General features: G+C 40.0%; 1 protein-coding gene across 4 annotated transcripts in view; it reads left to right on the forward strand.

Annotated features, from left to right (window-relative positions):
* The window catches only part of rnf152 (ring finger protein 152), a 57,334-nt gene that overhangs the window by 11,934 nt on the left and 30,215 nt on the right, over window positions 1-15,185 (forward strand). For 3 of the 4 annotated variants that reach the window (XM_019362991.2, XM_019362993.2, XM_025910352.1), the window contains exon 2: window positions 10,609-10,639. The gene's annotated coding sequence lies outside the window, so the exon portion shown is untranslated. Of the gene's footprint in view, window positions 1-1,380; window positions 1,477-10,608; window positions 10,640-15,185 lie in introns of all 4 variants that reach the window. The other variant, XM_019362992.2, reaches the window with a different exon arrangement.

Raw genomic sequence — 15,185 nt, forward strand, 5'->3', positions numbered from 1 at the left:
TTTGCTCTTTTGCATTTAAATGCAAAGTATCCACATGTTCTCTGCAGAGCAGTCATTGTAATGCTGAAAAAAAGCTAAGGGCTAAAAACATGATACCATCGCAAGGGTTGAACTGATGTCAGTAAGGTGTTAATAAATGCGTAATTAAGTTTTTAAGTGTGCAAAGCTCACTTTGTGGTGGTAATTGTTAATTGACTGAATTGAGGAGCTTTAATATAACAAGGGTGTGTTGCACGATTTGTGAAATGATCCAGATATGATTGACGAGCTGGACTGTAAATGGTCGATTTACGGTGAAAGACGCATGTCCTAAATGCTGGGATTTGCATGATGAGATGGCATCGGCTGGCGTCGGGGTTGGGATTTCAGTGTCTGAGGCAGACATTGGAGGATTGATGGATGTTTTGTATTGGAGATGGATGAGGCTGTGAAGCATTGTTGAGCTGTGAAAAATCTGGAGCACACAACTCTCCACTGTGCAGCGAGTGATGTATCGACAGAGCTGGCATGGCGCCCCTGGGAGTTGTTCATTGGGCAGTTCAGGCGACGTGACTCTACACCTCACCTTTTGACCTTTTAATGAACTGCAACCAAAGGACTCGCGAGTTTATGCCCTGCTCGGCTCAGGTGTAACCATTGCTTGTCATGTGACCTGTTTTTCATTTTTATTTAAAGCTTGACAGATTTTAACCATCCGTTCTCCGGTTGGGCTGAAGCCTCGGCTTGCTCGTCACGCAGCCGTGTGCTCAGCATCAGCTAGACACCTGACCCACTTTTCTTTTATTCCAACATCTGGGGCCGTCTGCCTCGATTTGACGCCTCGCACATGCCTTCATTATTCATTACGGGGATGTGACACAATCTGTGACAGCTGCTCTTCATGAAAGCATCATGAGAGAAGAAATATAAACAGCAGCAGCATATGGTGCCTTAAATGATGTTACAGATCCTCTAAAAAGATAAACCCACTGTTTGTTTATTATTTATTTTTTCTCTATATCCTTATCTCTTTGCACACACATCTTATTTGACCGGGGGACTGAATTAGAAAGCCATAACAGAAGCTAAAAATTAGGCTTCTGTAGTTGTTCTCTGTATTTTTTTTTTTTTTCATATTCTGTGCCAGGTTCTGGCAAACTGAGGCCCGGGAGGTGAGTTGTTAATGTTGTTGTTATCCTGGGAGGGGGAGGTCTTTGTTAAAATGTGCTTTATTTTTTTTCAGGGTGACCTCTCCTTTTGAACCTGGTGGAGCTTTTTGGGGGACGTTCTGTGGAAATGGCTGCATGCTGTTTTGTGTCTGTAGGGTAGAGGAGTCACAACGCACTCCTGCCGTGATTGAGTTTTTATTTTTTTTTCCTCTTCTTTCTTTTTTGTACGTAGGACAAAACCCCAAAAGGCATACAGCTTGATGGTGCAAAGAGAGGAGGAAGAGAAGATCAGTGATAACGGAAAGTTTAGAAGAAGGGCACATAAAAGGTAGATGAGCAGCAGGGGAGTGCATTTGATTTTTAATTATGCTTGAGGCATAGCTCCAAGTCCATCAGCCCAACTCTTTGGTCCTGGGTTACATAGCTTTGAACCATTCCTTGTTACTAGGATACCTGGTACCATATTTTGGAAGTTACTTCAAAGTTAATGCTATGGTGACGAGCCTGCAGAGTATTAACCTGCTGTGTCTGTGAAGCTGAGAAAATATTCATAATAAACCTACAAAATATTTGACTTTAATAACCAGGTTTGAATTTAGTAAAATAAAAATGTCTCGAGAGCTGTGATGAAGATCAGTAGGATGGTCCGTAACAAAGGATAAGACTGATGCTGATAAACTGTGACTTCATGTGACAGCTCACCTGTCTAGCTTGAAGGAAAGTAACCTTCACAGTCTTGTTTAATGTTAGCTCCTGAGTGATTTTGCCCTCGATGTCCTCGTTCACCAGAATGCATAAATGCACGTATCTTCCTAACTTTGGAAACTCTTGTATCCCGCTGCTCTCTAAAATCTGTAATGTTGATTTGTAGGCATGTTGTCAAACCTGTATGCTAAATGTTTCACTCCATTTGCAGCAAGCTCACCAACGTAAAGCTTAAGAAATATTAATAGACAAAATGTTACAGATTAACTTAAAAATATAGAGGTGGTATTTGGCACAGTTTAAAAGTGATTTTTGGAATTAATTCAGATTATTTTATAAGAAAGGTTAAAATTGGGCAAAATGAATGCAAAGTCAAATGATGTAAGACAAACTAGGAGGCACTGTCCCTATTTCTGGAGACCTTGTGCATCGAAATCTTGCAAAAAAAAAAGTGCTTATACAAAATTACGATCAGATTTATTAAATGTGCATATTGGCCTAGGGGTGGGCAATATATCATATATACTAGATGTATTTGGGACTGCATGTAATTCATTGAGTTTTTTTTTTTTGGTCCCAAATGCTGCGAAGGCATCACTAATCCCCCCCACCTAATCGGAAAATGTTCTACCTGCCACACTGCGCTGAGCATGCTTGTTTACCAGATAGGGGGAAAAATATGGCCGCCGCAGTAGTTTCAGACGAGCGAGGGAACGAGACTTTAACTGAAGAGGAGTCAGACGAGCTAGTTCCAAAGAGAAGCAGCACTGGATCAATAATCTGGCAGTGGTTTGGATTTCACAAGAAGAATGTTGAACAAAATATAATAATTTTCAAGAAATGCCGTAAAACCATTGTTGTTAAAGCTAGCAGTACCATGAATTTATCCTGAAAAGTCATCCACTGCAAAATGGGGAATCCCGACATTAGATTTTCAAGCCTACACTGGCCTATTTTGTTCTTTTCACGGGGCGTATGTTATTAAATCTGAATAATCCGTAACCAACAGATTTGTATAATCTGCATACCATTTATACACTGACACAACCCCATTTCCAAGCAGAGAAAGTGGTGACAGTGTTGTAAGAAAGTAATTTGGACATAAAAGTTCATTTTAAAAAAGACTAATAGACAACAGCAGCTACTTTACTGCCCATGAAAGCAACAGAACGAAATTAACTAGTCAACTAATCTACAAGAAATGGCTAAAACTGAGCTCAGCTACTGGATGAAAGACTGACTGTACAAATATTGTGTATATTTCTGAGCCTTTGAAACAATCAGTCACATGCTTTAATAATCAGATCATGTTGTTAAAATCTGTTGCACTTTATGCAAACACAATGTCCTAGATTAGTTTGCAGAGTGTGGCTAACGTTAGCTGTGCTATCAGCTTTCTTTCCCTGTGCAGAATTGCTACACATAGACAGTAAAACTCTGATTCCATCATTTTGGTACTGCAGATCCGTGCTGGTGCATGCGTCTGTTATGTTTATTTTCCAACTCATTGTCAATTTCCTCTCATAGAAAGACGGAGGGGAGCTCATTTCTGTTGGATATGCCTCTGTTGGTGGCCAGTGGCATAATAAAAACTTAGAATCAACAGTTTACTGGTGTAAAACATCCATTAAATATGAATATCTTGCCGACTAGTATGGAAGGAATCTGACAGGTGGTTTATACAAATCATTAATTAGATTGGGGTGCATGTAAAGACGCCTTTGTATGTTTGATGTGAAATTATTCTGTTTTTTCTGGCAAGTTAGACATTTGTATATAAACTATTTGATGTATCTTCTCGGTCTAAACGGTTAGGGCAATTCCAGAAGAGCCTTAAATCTGCTTTCTTTCTAATGGCTAGCAGGTACAGCCACTGCAAAAGGGTATTTTGGTTTTATAGAAGTCTGTGGAAAAATGGTCCTTGGGCTCCACTGATCCCTGACCTCAGTAAACGCCAAAGCAACATGGTGTTCATTTTTTAAAGTAGGATATGCTTTGCCATGTTACAGACAAGCTGCCAGCCTGTGAGTGTCTGGTGTCCTTGGTTTCTCAGTCTGATCTATCAAACATGTTCAGATTGACGCTTTACAGCTGGATTTGCCAAGTGATGCCTGATATTGGGATAAAATAAAATTTCATGTTAAAATTTGTTTTCATTGGAGTTTTTTTTTTTTTTTTAAATCCACCATGTATGAGTGACTGAGCTTTGTGCCAGATGATGCCAGTCAGTCTTCCCTTCCATCCTTCATCATTAGTCCACTGCTCCACATTTTGATTCAGGTCTTTCTGTGCTGCGGCTATTTAACGGTAATAAAGATGTACTGTCTTTGGATTCCCCAGTGCTCACTCTGTTCAGCTCTGCCAGCGAACCTGTCCTCGTAGCCAGATTTATATGCTTGGCAGCCATTCCTCGGATCATTGTTGGACATAAAACAAACCATGTGTGGAGGGGCTGGAGGTGGAGAGGATCTTTTAAATGAATAACTTTCATTTCTTTTCTTTCATTTTCACTCAGAAAGGAGTCATTCCCGAGATTAGATGTCACACATGTGATTGGTTTTGGTATTAATAGACTAGTCTGTCATATATGCTGATATTATGTACTGCTTTTTATGCAGTCCACAGCAGGAAGGGAACATTTATGAGAATTTCACACATGCTCCCCAGAAGACGACTTGCAAAGCAGTGAAAACCAGGGAGTCTGCAGCAGCATTCCTCCACCATCTTTTACTCCATCTCGCAAAAATCATCTACCTGGCCTCTAATGTGTCTTTACTGCTGCCAGGAAGCGCTACAGTGACTTTAATCCCTCTTTTCCTTTTATTTTTTGCTCTACCTGCTTTTAAGTCTGAGTCAGCGCTCAAACAGAATGACAAACTGGGCCCAGCCGCCTTCCCTTCTGCTACATTAGACGTCTCAGTGGCTGTGGATCACCATGGTGGGTGGCGAGGCTTTTCCCAGCACCTTGCCGATGGGGAGGTTGTTGGTTGCATGTGGAGCAGCATGAAATGACCCTTGTGATGCACACACTTTAAAAACACATACACATAGAGATTAGTGTGGCTGTGGGTCAAGATGTTATATTTTTCTTGTTTTAAACATTTAAATATGCAGGTTTTAGTTGATTAAAAGCAAAATCCTGAAGCGCTTGTTTTGATTCAAAGATTTTTGCAAATGTGTACAGAATATGTTCATTTTTATGAACATGTTAAGATCACAATCAGTTTATCTGAGTTAAATAGACAAGTATGCATTTTTGTAAGCCTTTAACATTGACCCCTTAAGGTGGTAGAAAAGGTCCTTTTCAGGGTTTTCGTGGCTATTGCAGGGCTGTGCGATATGACCAAAATCTCATATCCCAATATAAGACATATACATAGCCCCTCCTTTCGGAATAAGGTCCTCGATTTGTTTTGACTGGTCTTTCTGTTTGTCATCATTTCAGTTTCTTTTGAAAAATCCCAACAGGATCATCAGCTTTATTGTGAAAGGATTATGTGGAAAATAAATAAGCGGATGGCGGAGCCACACGCTGGTTTTACCATCATTGTTGCTAACGACAAGGCGTAAAAACAGTCGTTTGTCCGTCCGTAGTGTGGTTATTTTAAATATAAGAGAAAGAGAGAACTTTAAGAAATTAATATAGCTACTAAAAGCGGTGAAAAAATATAGCTGTAAACAGTTTACTTTGCGACACCATGAAACAAACGATAGCGTAAAATGAAACGATAGCTGTTTTTGTATCGTCTTCCGATATATATCGTTTTATCGAACAGCCCTGGGCTATTGGTAAAAAAACAATGGAAAGTTGCATCATGTTGGGTTGTGTGTGTTTTTTTTTTTTTTTTTTTTTTTTTTTGTTTTTGTTTTTTTACATATGAATTATGCTATGCTTGTAGGTTTTGCATGTTTTTTTTCAAATATGATTTGATGTTTGTAAATCTATATACACTCATTAAGTGCATCTTGCTAGTACCTTGTTGGACTTGAGTGCTGCCTTAAATCTTCACAGCATAGATTCAACAAGTTGCTGGAAACGTTCCTTGGAGGTTTTGATACATGATAGCGTCACAAAGTCACACATGATGAAGATCTCCCATTGCACCACATTCCAAAGGTGCTCTTGGATTGAGATCTGGTAACTGTGGAGGCCATTTGAGAACAGTGAACTCATTGTCATGTTCAAGAAACCAGTTTAAGACTATCTGCTCACAAATCACTGATTAAGTTATCTATGTTGGTGTTATTTTCAGCTTAATAAGGACACATCAGCTGGAAGTGGTATATTATTCATTTAGGTTCCCAACAAGGAAAAACTCTGCCAGCGTGAAACGACTTCATCAAAGGCTCGTTAATGAATTTCCCTGAATCTTTCTAAAGGTCATGCCGGTGATCTGCAGCTGTGCGTGGCTCAACAGTAGGTTTGAAAGACAGGATGACAACTCATTTAAAGAGCAGGAAAGAGTGGCTAAAGATGACTGAAGGCAGTGGATCTATATTGTAGTCTTTTTATTTTTTTTTTTTGTACAGCTTTTAAACATTCAGACAGTGTTGCTCTTGCTGCTGTGAGAGATGCGTACCATTTGCGCTTTCTGGGAAACATCATGGTTTATTTGCTGCAAGTCTTTGATGAGCTGTAATAAATTATTATTTTTTTAACAGACAAATTGAACACTGTGTTTGAAGCTCACTTCAAATCCAGATCAAATCCAACTGGAGCCCATCAGTGGCTTTTAGGCAAAAAGGAAAAAAAGTACTCCTACTATGCATATATTATTTTAAAAGCCTGTTGTATTGGAAGTAAACCAAATAATGAAAGCAGGCATGTCAAACGCATCAGGTGTCTCTTCTCTTTCGGCTCCAAACCCTCATTTGTCTTTGCCTTAATGGGACAGCCGATTGTTTTCCTCCTTGTGAGCATGTTTCCACACAATTTGAATTAATTGGATTGTAAATTGATCCTACTTTGGAGCCAAAACCCTGGAAGCCGGAGCTTTGGCTGCGTACAACGGTTTAATCTGAATACTAAATGTTATTAAAAGCCTCCCCTGCTTCGCCCGTGTAGGACAGTGTGTACCTGGTAATGAGAAAAAAGCCCAGAGGGCTTATTGCATTCATTGTGCAACAGCATGGTATAATTCAGTAATTAATTGCCTTAGTGCCTGCATGTTGCCGTAATGTTTTCAAGATAAACACTATGACGTAGTTCCCATTAAATGGCTCTTGTGGCTCATGCTAACTTTACATTTACCACCTCTGCTTGGAAGTATCCCCAGATGGCGACCTCTTATGCAGTCAGCAAAATGGCCATCCCAGGCAGCTAATATATGTATTTACTCTGGATCAGTCAGAATGGCAAATAAACGCAAAAAATCATGTACAAACCAGCTTTCTAGAAAGATGGTTTTTGGAACCTTTTTTTTACAGAAAGGCAATGAGAGCTCAGAAACACAGATAACTTGATTTAAAAAGAAACAAAAAACAACCAGTTTAAGTTAAACTTTGTACATTTTGGCAAACCAAGTGGTTTCACAGCTGCTAATTAAACAGTTAAAACAACTTATTAAGTTGGTTACGTCATACAAGTTGGCCGAGGTGGTCAGTGAGAGAATGCTCATTTGTTACAATGATAAATGAAAGCAGTTGTTTACTTGCCAGTGCTAGCTTTGTTTCACACAAAGCACAGAAGGTAACTGATCTGAGAGCAGTGAACGCAGAGCCAGCAGTGGCTTAGCTAGTATGCTAATCTCCGACAGTCTCCCGTCACAGACTAGAGGTTTATCCACACTTCACATGTGCAATCAAGCTTTATTAATAAGAGAGGGAGACAGACAAGTCCATGAGATTTTAGTAGTTCTGTAATCAAGTTTGCTTCCAGAGACAATATCCAACTGCAATCACAAGATGGCAGTGATCTAAAGGATCGATGCAATGAGAGAATGAGGATGAGGGATGAGAGAAAGTTTATGACAGAATACTGTTTGAGATCAAAGAAGATTTTTCACTTAATTTCTATTTATTTAGATCCCACTGCACAAGCACTCCCTGCCTTGCTTGCTCTGATAGAACATCAGCGTTTAAATCTTTACAACAGAGGTGGAGGTGGAAGTTATAAACTTACAGTATTGGAAAATCTAGGTTGAAATAAAAGTGCAATATACCTGAATCCGAGTATTTGTTGCTTTACTTTGTCTTTTTTATTGGTTAAATCAGCATTGTGTAAAACAGACTGTGTAATATATGGATGTCCACACCTCTACACCACACATCAGTTAAACATGTTTTGCAGTTTCACTGCTGCCATGTACATATCTCCTAGTTAGCTAAGCAACAGATGCATAAAATACTAGAATTCCAGCCAAAAACTGCCTCCAGTGGAATCACAGGTATTATAAAAAGAGGGATGTTAGCACTTTTTGATGAGAGGTGATTAGATAAAGAGTATATGCTGGTGACTGACACCATGAACTAATAAGGAGAGAGTTTACTGACATAGGGGTTGAGGACCATTTTCTCACAAACATCTATAGGACAGAAGTCCTTTTGCAACCACAGCTATTGGCCCCTGGTAGCTTCACTTTACAGACCTGTATACTATCTGTGGTTGGGAGACTTATCATTGAAAGCAGCCAAGCAACAACTCCAGTATTGAAATGGATAAGCTATTAAAAACAAATCAAAAAACAAGAACTCTATAGAGTCTTCCTAAAAGGAGAAGATAAAATAAGAGAGATTTATAGTATTTTTCACTGTATCAATCTCAGTATTTACGATGTACTGTCTTTAAAGTTGGGCAGTCACCTGAGACTATTATGAAGGTGCCACGTGTTTTATTATCTTAACATCCCTTAAAGACCTTATTATCCTTGGTGAACAGGTTTTTCCTGTGTACACTATACATGTACTTATTAATATTCTGCTCCCAGTAGTAAGAGCTCAGTCTGATGTTTGCATTGTACGAGGAGCTCATTGGTATTAATTTGAATGCATCCTTTGATTGATGGTATTTACCTGCCTTTTTATGAATGGCCTTTTATATCTGGTGTTCTCCATGAGAGCATGGACGAAGTGAGGCCTGAAAGATTTTTTTCCCTCCTTTCTGTCTTGCACCTTTCTTAGGATCACATTTAGCTGTATGAAAAAGAACAATGAGAAAAATGACTTTAATGTGTCTGGTCTGCTTTAGCTCATTTTCTATTCTCATAAATTCTCTCTAAACCTTGTGTTTGTTCACTTTTGAAAGCTCTCTTTCCAAGAAAGTGAAGTTCTTCTATCAAAAACACATTTCATTTTAACCCCCCCACAGACACACACGCGGCATCTTATTTTGCTCCACCGGTGGCGGAATTTTAATTCTCTCCTTGCAAAACCTCCTCGCCTATTGTGCTTCACTATTCAGAGTACAGCGCTTCTTCTTCTCATCTCGCCAGCTCTGCTTACACAGCCAAAGCTCGAAGGAGCGAAAGACGCTCCCCACAATGTAGATGACAGGATAAAGGGAGAAGGAGACGGAGAATGAATGAGGAAGGGAAGCGAAAAGAATGGAGAGAGTGATAGAACGAGAAGCGAAAAGGCCAGGGAGGGAGGAGAAGCCATGTCTCCTTTGTCTTGACATTTCTCTGCGTCTCTCCTCTGGGAATGAACACCTCGATATAAATGTTCCACACAGAAGATGGAGTGGGATAGGAGGAAGAGGAGGAGGGCTTGTTTGATGTGCATTAGTTATTACAGAGTCTGCGTATAATTTGGTTTGGGGTTGATGTAATTAAAGGGTTCGGGCCTCAGCAGTTTTCCTCAGACTAATTTGTTTAGGAAGTGCTGATTCCCCGCCGGCCGCCGGTGACGATAGAGTGACTCTGCTGCAGCTGTTGCTGGTGGTCATGGCAACAGGAGGGCCCACAGGTGTCCATATTGATATCTCTGTCGAGCTAGCTGCCTCCTCAGCGGGACTGCATTCACATTCAGCACTTTGCACCTGGTGCTGTTAATCCACACAGTGGCTGGAAAGGACATCCACCTGCTAAATTCTCTAAGAGATGAGGTGGTATTTAGAGGGCGGTACTCATTTACACCTGGGAAAAGGTTATATCCCAGTAATAGATAGGGCCCTATTATATTAACTGCTTATAAAAACTGAAAAGAAATCCTGCTAATTAGTGAGCCTTAAGCCAGCACACTTGTCTGAATTGCTTTCCAGATGGTTAGCTGTGTAGCTCCTGAACAAGCAAGAACAATTAGACCTGAACCTACCAGAAACTGCAGTTCCTATAGTGGCCACCTGAGGCTGGCCCAAAAGTGAGTCAATCCCCGAGACTCCCAGGTTAAAATTTGGACATTTGGACAAAGCATGTTACAAAAACCAGTTTTGGCACCTATCGATAGTTTCCCTCTTCATGATCACTCTGATCTTGATATTGGAGGTAGGGATGTGGTGTATTTGACTGACAGCTGGTATCTGCCAGCTCACTGATCTGTGGACCTCTTTGAATGGATTATCTGACTGATTTTGTGGTTGGTTTGTGTGATACACACCATCCTAAATGTTTGCGCTTCAGTTTTGATGTGTGAAATTCTTGTATTTTATTAGTCTGTTAATTAGCACTAATTTGCAGGTGTCCCTGTCTGTGCCTTGTACCTTCTCACACAAAGGGTGACACCCTGGTGGCTATGCTGTCTTTTATATACAGTCTATGTTCCTGAAGCAGATTATATAAAGTGGCACTAACATGAATTTTTTTGTTTCTTTGTTTTTCAGAAAAAATAAACACAGGAGTCTGACGACGCTGGTGAGTGACGTTTATTTAAGTAGAATTAGATTTGTGCCCTTGTGTTTTTAACTTTTAGTAATTGTTAATGAACATTTTGCATTTCAGATATGAACTTATGAGGTGTGAAATGGAGCATGCTAAAAAAACCTTTGAGAAACAGGGATGATTTCTTCTTATTTTATAATAACCTTTAGGTTCTATTAATTTCACTGGACTACTTTTTATATTAAAAAGTATTTTATTTTATTCCTAATTCTTTCATTGACTTTCAGTGATGGTTCCCATTAGTTTTACAAGTGTAGCTTTGGTTTTCATTATTATCTTTTTCTTGATGCACCCTCGATCATCCAAGTAAGTAAATCCTAAAAAGCTGATTCTTTTCATTTGGACGTTTTCAGTGGGAGAAACGTTTTGTCGCTCATCCAAGTGACTTCTTCAGTTTCAGCTGACTGCTGAAGGTTTCCCCAACCTTATAAACAGTACATTTGCAGAATGACTGAAACCAGCCCAGTTAATGAACAATGGGCTGTGAAGTCAGTTTTTTGATCATTAATATGGAAATTGTCCACTCAATTAATCACTGGCCATGAGTACCATTCACAGAGAGTTGGGGAATTTGTGTTGGCGATACTCAATAACATTTATTCATTGCGAAAAAGAATAACAAAAATCTCTCAATTTGGGTTTCATTATTACACTTTAAGTTTAATAAACAGGCAAGTTCAGCGATCTAAAAGAAGCAGTGAGATGATGCAACGGTTGCACAGCACATGGTCAATGCATAGACTTGTCTGAATAACAAGTTTTAAAGGTTTTTCTACTTACATCAGTCTGTGCTGAATTTTGTAATATAATCTGCCATGCTACAAGCATGACACACCCACAGAGTAAAGGCAGGAGGGCCACCCCAAAGTAGACTTCCAAAGAGTCTGAGGGAGGGAGATTTGAAGAAACAGGAGACAGGAAAACAGCTCGTTTCTGACAGAAGATGAGATGATGATCTGCACAAAGAGCTAAAAGTTCACTTTCAAAAAGAGTTCTCATCCAATATTGTGTCATGTACAAACTGCATGCTGGTACCTGATATAAAATGATTTCTAATTCTAGAAAACGACTGATTGCACAAAACGCTAATTTGCCTTTTTATGCTGTTTTTCTGTGGAAAAATCTAACGAGCTAATCAGCCTTAATCACAAAATGAGGCTGATGAGATGTGTCATTCATTTTTTGTTAACTACAATAACATGGGTTCCCTCCAAATAAAAATCTGGCATGTGTTACAGTACAAACACATCCTTGCTCGCAGGAAAGGATGAGTTGGATTTGAGGAGTTGTGAGTGCTGGCAGGGTTTTGGGTTTGTGCGAGTGTGATGCTTGTGGTTTTCTTTGATTTAAAGCCTCACGGTCTGGCCGGGACAGCTAAAGTAAGCATGCTGTGTTCACGTGCACTTGATGTCACCTTGCAGGATTTCTCTGGGCATTAAAGTTGGCTCATGCTGGAGTCTGGAGCTGCGGGCATGTGACGCTCAGCTACAGAGATGATGATGAGTCTCAATTCAGCCTGAAATGAAAATGCAACTTTTTGAGACGTGAACTCAGTTTCTCTGTGAAAGCATCATCATACTCATGCAACTACATGATTCTTACCAGACACTATGGTTATATCTTAAAATTGCTGCCATTATTTCTTATAATTTTACCATTTTGCAGTAATAAGTTCTTCAGTTCTGCTATGGCAGACTGCAGCTTTTGGGATTGGTTTTCTCTGCGAGGTATTTGATGAAAGCAAAGCTTTGCCTACATCTCGAGGCCTAAACTCGGCAGGTTGAGAACCGATCCTGCTGCTCTGCTTCCTGCCGATGATAATCTGTCCACTCCTCGGGTGGCCTGAATGAAAGCAGGAGCTGGCTGACAGATCAAACAAACCACCTCCTTGCTTTCCTGCTAGATTTTCTGGGGAAAAGAAATAGTTTTCAGCTTTGCTGCCAAAGAAAATCACAGGTGGAAAACAGTTCCTAACTATGCACAGGTGGAGTTTTCTTTTTGTGAGCTGCAGGTTTGATAATCACTGAATCTGTAAGTGGTACTGTTAATTTCTTAAGTCCTCTCTGGAAATATTTAGATGGACTTGCTGTTTTTGAAATCCTGGAGGCATCCACGGATGTCCATACGTGGCCTCCCCTGATTGTGTTTACTTCGTGCTGGACCAGGCAGGTGTTTCATGTATAAATTATGCCCATTAACTTTAACTAAACACTGGAAGCAAAGAATAAAAGAGGTTTCCAGCCTTCTCTAATTCAAATGGCATCGTAGATTTACTCTGTTCAGTCATGCATTTAGTGAATCTCCTCTCAGTGCAGAGAAAACTGGCTCACCCGTAATAATCTTTTGTTGGCCAACTGTGTTTTTAAGGCCACCAAGCTGCTAACCACGAGTGCACCATTAGTACTCATGGTTAATTCTCTTTTAATGCCATCTGGAGCAACCAGTTAAACCGAATGAGCTGAAATCTGTGTGAGTTTCACAATAAAAGTATGGAAACACCAGCTGATAGAAAAACATCATTAATAATCCACAAGGATCCACTCCAGGAGAGCAGGGTTTAACTCCCAATGCTTATGCTTTTGTCTAATTTGTTGTTAGATTAGTGGTAAAGTAGACTTTGTTACAATGTTAATCACATTAAAAGCTCTTTTTTCTGAGATACAGGCTGACAAGTCCAAATTCATGGAATATACTGTGTGCCTGCATCCCTGAAAAGAAATGCAGTGTTTCCCGCACAAAGATTTTTTTTATTTAAATGTAACAATAATTGTGAAAATCCTAAAAACTATGTATACTTTTAAGAGCTCTCTTAAGGACTTGCCAGATAATTTCAACTAGGTTAATATTTGGCATTGACGGGGTCGTTGCAACACCTCAATGCTTTTCTTTTTCAGCCATTCTGTTGAAGATTTGCTGCTGTGCTTGTTGGACAGATGGCCTCACATTTGACTCTAGAATATAATTGACTCTAATATCTATTGTATATAGCGGAGTTCATGGTTGACTCAGTCACTGCAAGGTGACCAACAAGCCCAAATCATCACCCCTCAGCCACAGTGCTGTCAGTTGGTGTGCGGCGTTTCAGCTGACAGGATGTGGTTGGTGATGCTGTCCACTATCACCCAACATCTTCACTCTGGTCTTGCCTGTCCAAAGGACATTGTTCAAGAAGTCTTTCTTTCTCACATGACTGTATTTTTGGCTGTGTGAAAAGAAATGCAGTAGCAAAATAGAGGAACAGCAAAGGCTTGAGCCTTCATGGCCCGCTGCAACATGGTCAAAGTTTCAAATAATGAGGTAAGCCTATGTAGATGTAATCCCTAAAGCTTTGACTTCACACATTTTTTTTATAATGCAAGGATGGAATGGGATTACTTTGGACTGTAAAGCATGCAAAGATACTCTAGAGTCGAAGATGAACGAAATGAGCATGATAGGCCCCCATTTAGAACTTTTTTTATGAATATAATTGTGTTGAAGTAGCTTCTTCACTCTAATCCTCTAATTGAACTGTATTAATATGGCTTCACATATCTCTGTCCATTTAGTGTAACTTATGTGCGGACACTTAAATGCTCTGTAAATATTACAGCACTTTAGGTCACAGTGTAACATTTGTGCTATCTTGTATAATTCTGCTATAAAAGTTGCTTTCAGATCATTTTGTAGTGGCGTTCATATGAAGGGAAAGCGAAAGAATTCATGAGACTTTGTGCTTATCTGTGTGCGTGACAGCACGTTAACATAGCTACCATTATGAGCTCCAGAAATATACATGACCCATATTCATGTCTTGTGGGGACTGTCTTCACTCAGTTCATCCTCTGGTGATGTCTTCAAGCTTTATGTATGTCTTTCTTGCTGGTGTCTCATATCTCATTCATGCTCGTTGTACTCTTTGGACGTCTTTGTTTTCTCCCTCCCCTCCTCATGCTGTCAGTGCGTCCCTTGGCCTGTTGATTGAAACATGCCCGCAGTCTGTCTGACGACATTTGATGCCAAGTGGCTGATTTATTTGCTCTGTAACACACCAATCCTCCTGCTGTGAAACCCCCCTCGGATCTGCTTCCATTTGAGGAATCTTTGAGTGGATGTGGTGCATTTCATCAGACATTGACTCTGTAAAACAGTTTTCCTCCTTCTCGCTTCTGGCTGCTGAGCTCTCACTTGCTGAGATGGCATTGTGCTCTTCATTGACTGCACCTTTGTGTGTTTGTCTGGTCCTTTACAACCGTCTCATCGGATGTCATGGCCATTGATTAACTCGACAGGCCTCGTCAGAGCTTGTTATCCCGTCCATTTTCTTGCCAACTGCTCGAGTCATTAACATTTAGGTTGCTGCGCAGAATGCCTCAGCAGGTGTTAATGTAGCTCATTTTCCTCACCAGCGTCCATCCATACCTGTGCTGCTGTCCGAGAACAGCGTGTGCTGTGCAAGTGTGATAAAGAAAAGCAGCACATCACAAACACTGAAGTCTGTGCATCTTACAAAGGATGAAATTAATGATTGAGTCACTTT

Source organism: Oreochromis niloticus, linkage group LG9 (genome assembly GCF_001858045.2).
Source record: "Oreochromis niloticus isolate F11D_XX linkage group LG9, O_niloticus_UMD_NMBU, whole genome shotgun sequence".
Classification (NCBI taxonomy): domain Eukaryota; kingdom Metazoa; phylum Chordata; class Actinopteri; order Cichliformes; family Cichlidae; genus Oreochromis; species Oreochromis niloticus.